Here is a 7,059-nt window from a genome sequence, read left to right as displayed (position 1 = left end):
ATAATAATAATAATAATAATAATTAGCGTTTGTATAGCGCATATCCCCGCTCAACAGCAAACTCTGTGCCCTTTATATCTAAGTTAAATGGTGTGCTCCAATATGAACCGGAATGATATCAGAGTGCAGAGACAAGGATATTTTAATGCAAACCCAGAGTTCTCCTTCTTGAGAATGCGTTTGTGAGAATTTTGGAAAGTTATTTTTTATTTGTACACAAACATTTTTTGCCAAGTCTTCGACATTTTAAAAAATCCCTACATTTTCACCCCTTTTTAACCTTTTTGCATAAAATATACACCAAATCGGGTAGAAATGAGTAACTCAAGCAGACAATAAACAGTATGATCATAGAGAACAAGGATTGGCTGAGGTTTGGTAACTTTTTGTTACCACTAGACAGAAAGACAGCTGAGCGATGCCGTGACCCAACTAAACTGTCTTGCGGTATTTCAAGACTCAATAATAATTAATATTTTCGTCCAGCTTTGGGGGAAATATACACCACTACAAGTAAATGACACAAATAATAATTTGATAAATAGATAACATAATTTGTACAACACAAATTCCCACTCAAAAGCAAGCTTTATCCGCTGTACATTAATACAATATGTATCATTATGCCAGCAGATCTGATAGCACTGGGAAACAATCTCAACTCCCTGTGAAATAAACATTGTAAGCTGTCATTTATAGGCGCTGTAACACTAACATACTGACAGGGCGGGTCTTATCTTGGGCTATAGATCTTGATGATGTGACAAAATAAGGGAGGAGAACATAATATAATATGGTCGCTTTTAAGCACAAGGGTGCTATCCCGAAAAGTGTCGTTTTGAGAAAATCGAAGGTAAAGTTTTTGGACCTTTGTTCAGTTTCTTTAACAGACGAGGAGAATTTTTTCTATAACCAAACATATATACACACCAATGAAACCAAACTTTTCCTATAGGTAGGGCAAGGCCACTTTTAGTGTAGGTAAAGATTTATGGAAACCCGAAATCTGGCTTAGCCCACTTGTCCTTAAAAGCGACCGTATACGGCCCGTGTGAGAAAAAAACTTTAAAAAAATATGAGTTGTTGACATGCTTTGACTTGAAAAAATGTTGAAAGTTTGTTTTACTGTTAAACCACTTGCGTCCAAGCAGGTAAGACAATATTGTTCAGAGAGATTATTTCTCTCTTGGTGCTAAGAAAGAGCGTATGAAACTAATAATAATATTGTTATGCTTCGAACACGCCAAATGATGCGTGGAAGCCAAGAAACAAGAGCTCCCTGCTTATACTTGTGCATTTCTGCTTTTTTTCTTTTTTTTTTCTTTTTTTTTTTTAGAATTCAGCTTACGCCAAACATAGTTTTCGTTTTCCTCTTCGGCTCAAGCTAGTTACTGAGATTTTTTTAATGTCGACAATTATGTGCATGTTATTGCTAATTTCAGCTGAAAAAAGTGGGATTTTTGTGTCATTATGTATAGCTTGTTAGGCAACGTATTTGTGTATTACTTGTCATTGTAAATGACAAATTGCATATGCTAAGAAAAGACAGAGCAACAACAAACTTCAACAAAAGTTAAGGATCACTTGCAAACATTCTCGCCGCACTACTTCCAAGAGAGTTAATAGAATCATTTCTTAACTAAATCAATTCAATTTCAGAATGATGACGTCACGAACTTAAGCAATATATCGCTCAGAATAACAGTACCCTTCAATAGAAAATTCAAGGAATTAGTGTCCTTGACAGTCCCTTCAGTAACAATATAATTTCGAACACTAAGATGGTGATTCTTGGCGCCTCTACGTGGACAGAGCTCACTCACACCTATGGATATTGTTACGAGCACTGACGCCAATTTGAAATATTATCGTGTTGCTTTTAAAAAAAAATATATTGTTGACATATCATTTTCTTTGGGGTCAAAAATTATAATCTATTGTAATTCTAAACGTTTTATGACTACATTGACACAAATTCGATAACCTAACAGAACTGCTTCGACCCTTCCTGTCCGGGCCAACACAAGCTGAGATGAATACAATGTCCCGGGAGACAGTCGCAGACACATGATAGAAAACATCCCTATTTGGGAATCGGTTAATGTAAGTTTATACTACTAAAAAGACATCGGTTTTAATGGTAAATGTATCCCTTACAAAAAGTGTTATCGTAAAAGGTGATAGAGATATTATGACATAAGGGAATCTGAGGGTTGGCAGAAAGACTATTAAATAAAATCAAAGAGAGAAAGAGAGTGGGGAGGGGGTAGAGAAGGGGGCAGAGAGAAACAGGCTAAGAGATAGAAAGAAAGACAAACAAACAGACAAACAGGCAAAAAAGCCAAACAAACAGACAAAGGCAGAGAGAGAGAGTGAGTGAGTTAGAGAGAAGACAAAGAGAGGACAGAGAGAGATGGGAGAGGAGAGAGAGAGAGAGAGAGAGAGAGAGAGAGAGAGAGAGAGAGAGAGAGAGAGAGAGAGAGAGAGAGAGAGAGAGAGAGTAAAGAGAATGATCCATTTCAGTTACTGTTATTCATGTTCATAATCTTTAAATATCCGATCTATGAAAAGACCATTTTTCTCGTATTTTACACCACTTTCTCTCATTTTCTTCAAAACGCAATAAGAATCATGGGAAGCAGAACTCGTATTTATTTTTAGATGAGTACCTCTTCAAATTCTCCAACGAAAAATCAATACCTTACTGAAGTTGTTAGTGGATACAGCCGGACATTGCAGGTGGACGCAAGAGCCCATCATTATCATCAACCTTTGTCACTCTGTGGGGAGCACAGGCTACCAAAATACCACAAAAAAGAGCGCTCCATTGATGAAAATGATGACAGCATTGTGATACTCGTACATGTACTATCTAGACATGAAATGTCGAGAAGTGTCGTTAAATCTTTTATAGTGCTCGCAGAACTATACATCCTGTTAAAGAAAATATGTCTTGGAAGGTGAATTTTAAAAAAGTTGTTCCCGCATCCGATACGGACTTTCGGCATATTGTTGTGGTAGGGTGGCCAGTTCCTTTCCACGCCGCCTTTACTTTCCCAATTCGAAGTCAGGTACCCATTGCTGCTGGGTGGGCAGGAGGGGGCGAAAATAATCCGTGTCCGAACCGAGGCTCGAGCCCGGACTTTCCGCTTCGTAGACGAGCGCATTGACCGCTCCGCCACCGCACCGGAAGATGAATAAGAAATGGAAAATCAAAACGTGAAGCTAGTTGAAAAACTCGATGATCTTTCACATTATATCGGCTAATTTGACAACCAACCGTGAAATAGCAGCTGGCCCTTAAAAGTAAAATCAGTAGAGATTCAAATTTGCAAAGCGGTTATTTTACCATGGTCGGTTAGGAATTGAGCGATCATGTGGAAGATTTGGTTTAAGCTTGCCCTGGCGAGAGATAATTATGCCATTTCTCCAAGGGAATTTTGCTTTGAACCTAAGTCTTTTGCATGCTAGTAAAGGTGTGTGTCTGCATGTGTGTATTTGAGTGTGTGTGTGTGTGTGTTTGTTTGTGCATGTGTGTATGTTTGTGGGTGTGTGCGTGTGTGTGTGCATGTGTATTTGTGTGTGTGGGGGGGGGGGGCGGGGTGTTCATGTGTGTGAGCTAACTATCAAGCTAGAATGAACAGTCTAGACAGTCATACAGGCTGGCAAATATAAACTAACACACTGACAAAGCAAATAAACATACTGGGATTGTGTATTCCAAAATCGTATTCAAATTATGGTAATCAATGAGGAGTAGAAAGTGTAGGGATTGTTGGGGGCTAGAACTCAAGAAAATGTATACACTTTTATTTTGTAACTATTTTCCATTAAGATTGGTCGTTGGGGTTTGGTTGGAAGGGGTGGGGTAGGGGGAAGAGGAGGAATCTAGCGTAGATGCCAAACGAATAAAAAATATAACAACAAGCCTAATCCAGCATGGTGTTCTCAAAATGTCAACACCGTCGTCGTTGTCACCAGCATCATCATCATCATCTTCATCATCACCATCTTCATCATCATCATCATCATCATCATCATCATCATCATCATCATCATCATCATCATCATCATCATCATCATCATCATCGTCTTATCATCATCAACACCAAAATCATCACCATTATCAAGTAGCTACAGCATCAGGAAAATTCATAGTATCTTCCGTTTTCTCGTTTGGTTTTGTTAAGTTTGTTTTTGTTCTGTTATTTTTTTTCGGGTAGCGTAATAATTACTTTCATACTGACACATTTTATGGACAATCATGACTCAGGACTGAACAAAAAACGAAACTATCTTCGTCCAAAAGATCTATCAATGTTCAGTATCGGCAAAATTAATTAAAACACATCAATAGTCTTCTCTCACACAAAGCGTTTTCTGATCAACTGAAAGCTGACGTAACTTTACTGTGGACAAGTAGTTTTCACACAAAAAAATAAAATTGTTTTCATTACCAAAAGAAGTAGTTTCATAACGGGACAAAATAATGTGTTGTTTTTTTTTACACGAGTGGAAAGTCGCTTTCATAACAGGAAAAAGTAGGTTGATAAGGAGTTTTACAAGAGTGAAAAGTAGTTTTCAAAACAGGATTACGTAGTTTTTCATAAGAGAGAAGAAGAAATAAAGGAAAGATGTACATTGATTTACGCCTCTATGAACACTATTATTATGTCATTCAATACTCGGACGTCCAAATTCAACGTCCATTTCCGATAGGACAGAATCAATTAGGTTACAAGCCTTGAAAACTCACTAAAAAGGTTCGATCAAGTTTAAGAACAATCCAGTATGGGATTTCAACTACAGCCATACTCTTGGTAGTCAAGCATTATACAAACAGAGCTAATGGAATGTCCAAGAAAAAGCAACTTTCACTGATATAAAAAAAAACGTTTTCAAGGAAAGCACATTAGTTTTCATGAAACGAAAAAAGAGTTTTCACAAGTGCACAGGAGGCCAATGCTCATCGAATATGTCACCTGAAATAATGAGAAACATCAGCCTCTGTTTCATTGTCGTAAATGTAAATAGTATATACTTTAGTTTTTCTTTCGAAAGTATCGGAAGGCGAGAAAAATGTTTGTGTGCTGTTCTTAAGAAGTAATTACTTTGTTTTGTTTTTGCTTTTGTTTTATTGTTGCTATTTTTTTCCCATTAATGAGAACCCTGTCTAGCTAGTCGAAAACAGCCCTGGCGTCTCTACTATTATACGGGATTTGTCGATGCCGGTTTAGGGATAATTTTTATCGAGTGTCTCTGTCTTTCTGCCTGGGTGTTACATCCCTCTCAGCCTCGTCTGACCCTGACTGAGAGAGTGGGAGCCCGCCTCCTAAATGATTTAGATGGTGTTGATGGGAAAGTAAAATTGTCTGCATTACAAAAAATATAAAGAAATTAGAAGAAGAGAAAACTTTTGCGAGAGAGAAATCGGTAGTTGTATATAATGAATATCGTACGTTCAGAACCACAGAACTATACTGTTTCAAATAGCACTCCGAGGAAATAGCACTGATTTGCATTTTAAGAGACATGTGTGACATTCAGATTTATCATCCATTTAATGCAAGGCGTAGACATAGAAATTGTAAAGGTATAGTGCGCTTTAGATTCTCAGTTCTACAACAAGAATGCTGTGCTTTTAGGACGGATACTTGACCTAATTTTTCCTGAGTTCAATCAGCTGCAAATTGGGACATAGCAATCCATAGAGAAGAAATGAATCAGTGACAACAATAGCGGCACTCAAAAATAGGCTCTTACACTAGTTTATTATGTCGCCTGGGAAATTGAAAGGGTAATAATATGGATTGAGCAGCACTGTAAAGTCGAAACTGTCGTAGGCCTGGGGAGGTCGGGGGATGTAGGAGCAGAAAGGCGAGTGGAGAATAAGGGAGAGAAAAGACTGGGAAAAAAACGAAAGGGGGTGGGGGAACGAAGGGAGAGACCAAGACATTATATGATCGGAAGACGAACACCCCCCACCCCAAAACAAACAAACAAACACACAAACACACAAACAAAACAAAACAAACAAAAAATACCCCCCCCCCCAAAAAGCAAACAAACTAAAACATACACAAAAAATAAACCCAAAAGCGAGGGTGAATGGAAGTTTGATTCAATCTATAAAGACACATTTCTACGAAGTGCAACATGGAAAGAGCAGACGAAAAGGGAATCATGGAAAGTGTAGACGAAAAAAGAATCCCAACTCACCTGCAGCTATCAAGAGAATGAATTAGTGAGCTGTGCACCGGGCCAGACAACCAACTCCTTTTACTGCCCTGGCAAATGGAAAAAGGAGAGTGAATTAAACGATAGATTTATGAAGATAGAGATGGCGTGCAGGCTTGCTGTAGAATGAAATTGAACATCTACAAAAGCTTGAGAGACAAGAGGGCTTAGGGCATGTCTCGTGTGCAGTAGAACGCAAGAATACAAAATAATTTAAGCCCGCACGAACATACACTCCAGGTTTACTGTCAGACATGTAAACGACACACGCAACCATAAACAAATGAACACTTATATTATACAGTCTCATACATACGCATCCATGGACAAACACACACATACACGATGCACATAACACACACTCTCGCACGCACGCACATACATGTAAGCGAGCAAACACACTCAAACACACACATATATCACCCCCCTCCACACACACACAAACATACGCACACATACACATACTAAAGCGCGCACCTTTTAGCATGGCTGTGTCTGTTATAGGCGACGATTGATTTGTTCTTTGTTTCCTTTTTAGCGTTAACATTTCGATTTTTTTTCGCTGAACATGAAATGCATTTTCAAAATACAACTGCTTTCATACCTTATGCAGATTAAAGCTTTCTGCTCCTAACTCTCTCAGCCACAATGACATAGTGAGTGCAGGAATGTCAAAAAAAAACCCACAACATAATTAGGTTAGCTCGAACATAATCATTATTAAAATGTTGGAAAAACAAAAACCGATGACAGTGTACATGCAGACACAAACGCACACAAATGTATAAATAAACATTCACACACGCACAAACACACACACAC

General features: G+C 38.2%; 1 protein-coding gene across 6 annotated transcripts in view; it reads right to left on the bottom strand.

Moving 5' to 3' along the window:
- LOC101845814 overlaps window positions 1-7,059 on the bottom strand; it is a 124,842-nt gene that overhangs the window by 105,561 nt on the left and 12,222 nt on the right. For all 6 annotated transcript variants that reach the window (XM_013082706.2, XM_013082707.2, XM_035969847.1 and 3 more), the window contains exon 2: window positions 6,220-6,287. The gene's annotated coding sequence lies outside the window, so the exon portion shown is untranslated. The remainder of the gene's footprint in view (window positions 1-6,219; window positions 6,288-7,059) is intronic.

This window comes from Aplysia californica, unplaced genomic scaffold (genome assembly GCF_000002075.1).
Source record: "Aplysia californica isolate F4 #8 unplaced genomic scaffold, AplCal3.0 scaffold00009, whole genome shotgun sequence".
Lineage (NCBI taxonomy): Eukaryota > Metazoa > Mollusca > Gastropoda > Aplysiida > Aplysiidae > Aplysia > Aplysia californica.
The sequence above is the reverse complement of the archived record's forward strand: the minus strand, read 5'-3'. Positions and strand labels throughout refer to the sequence as shown.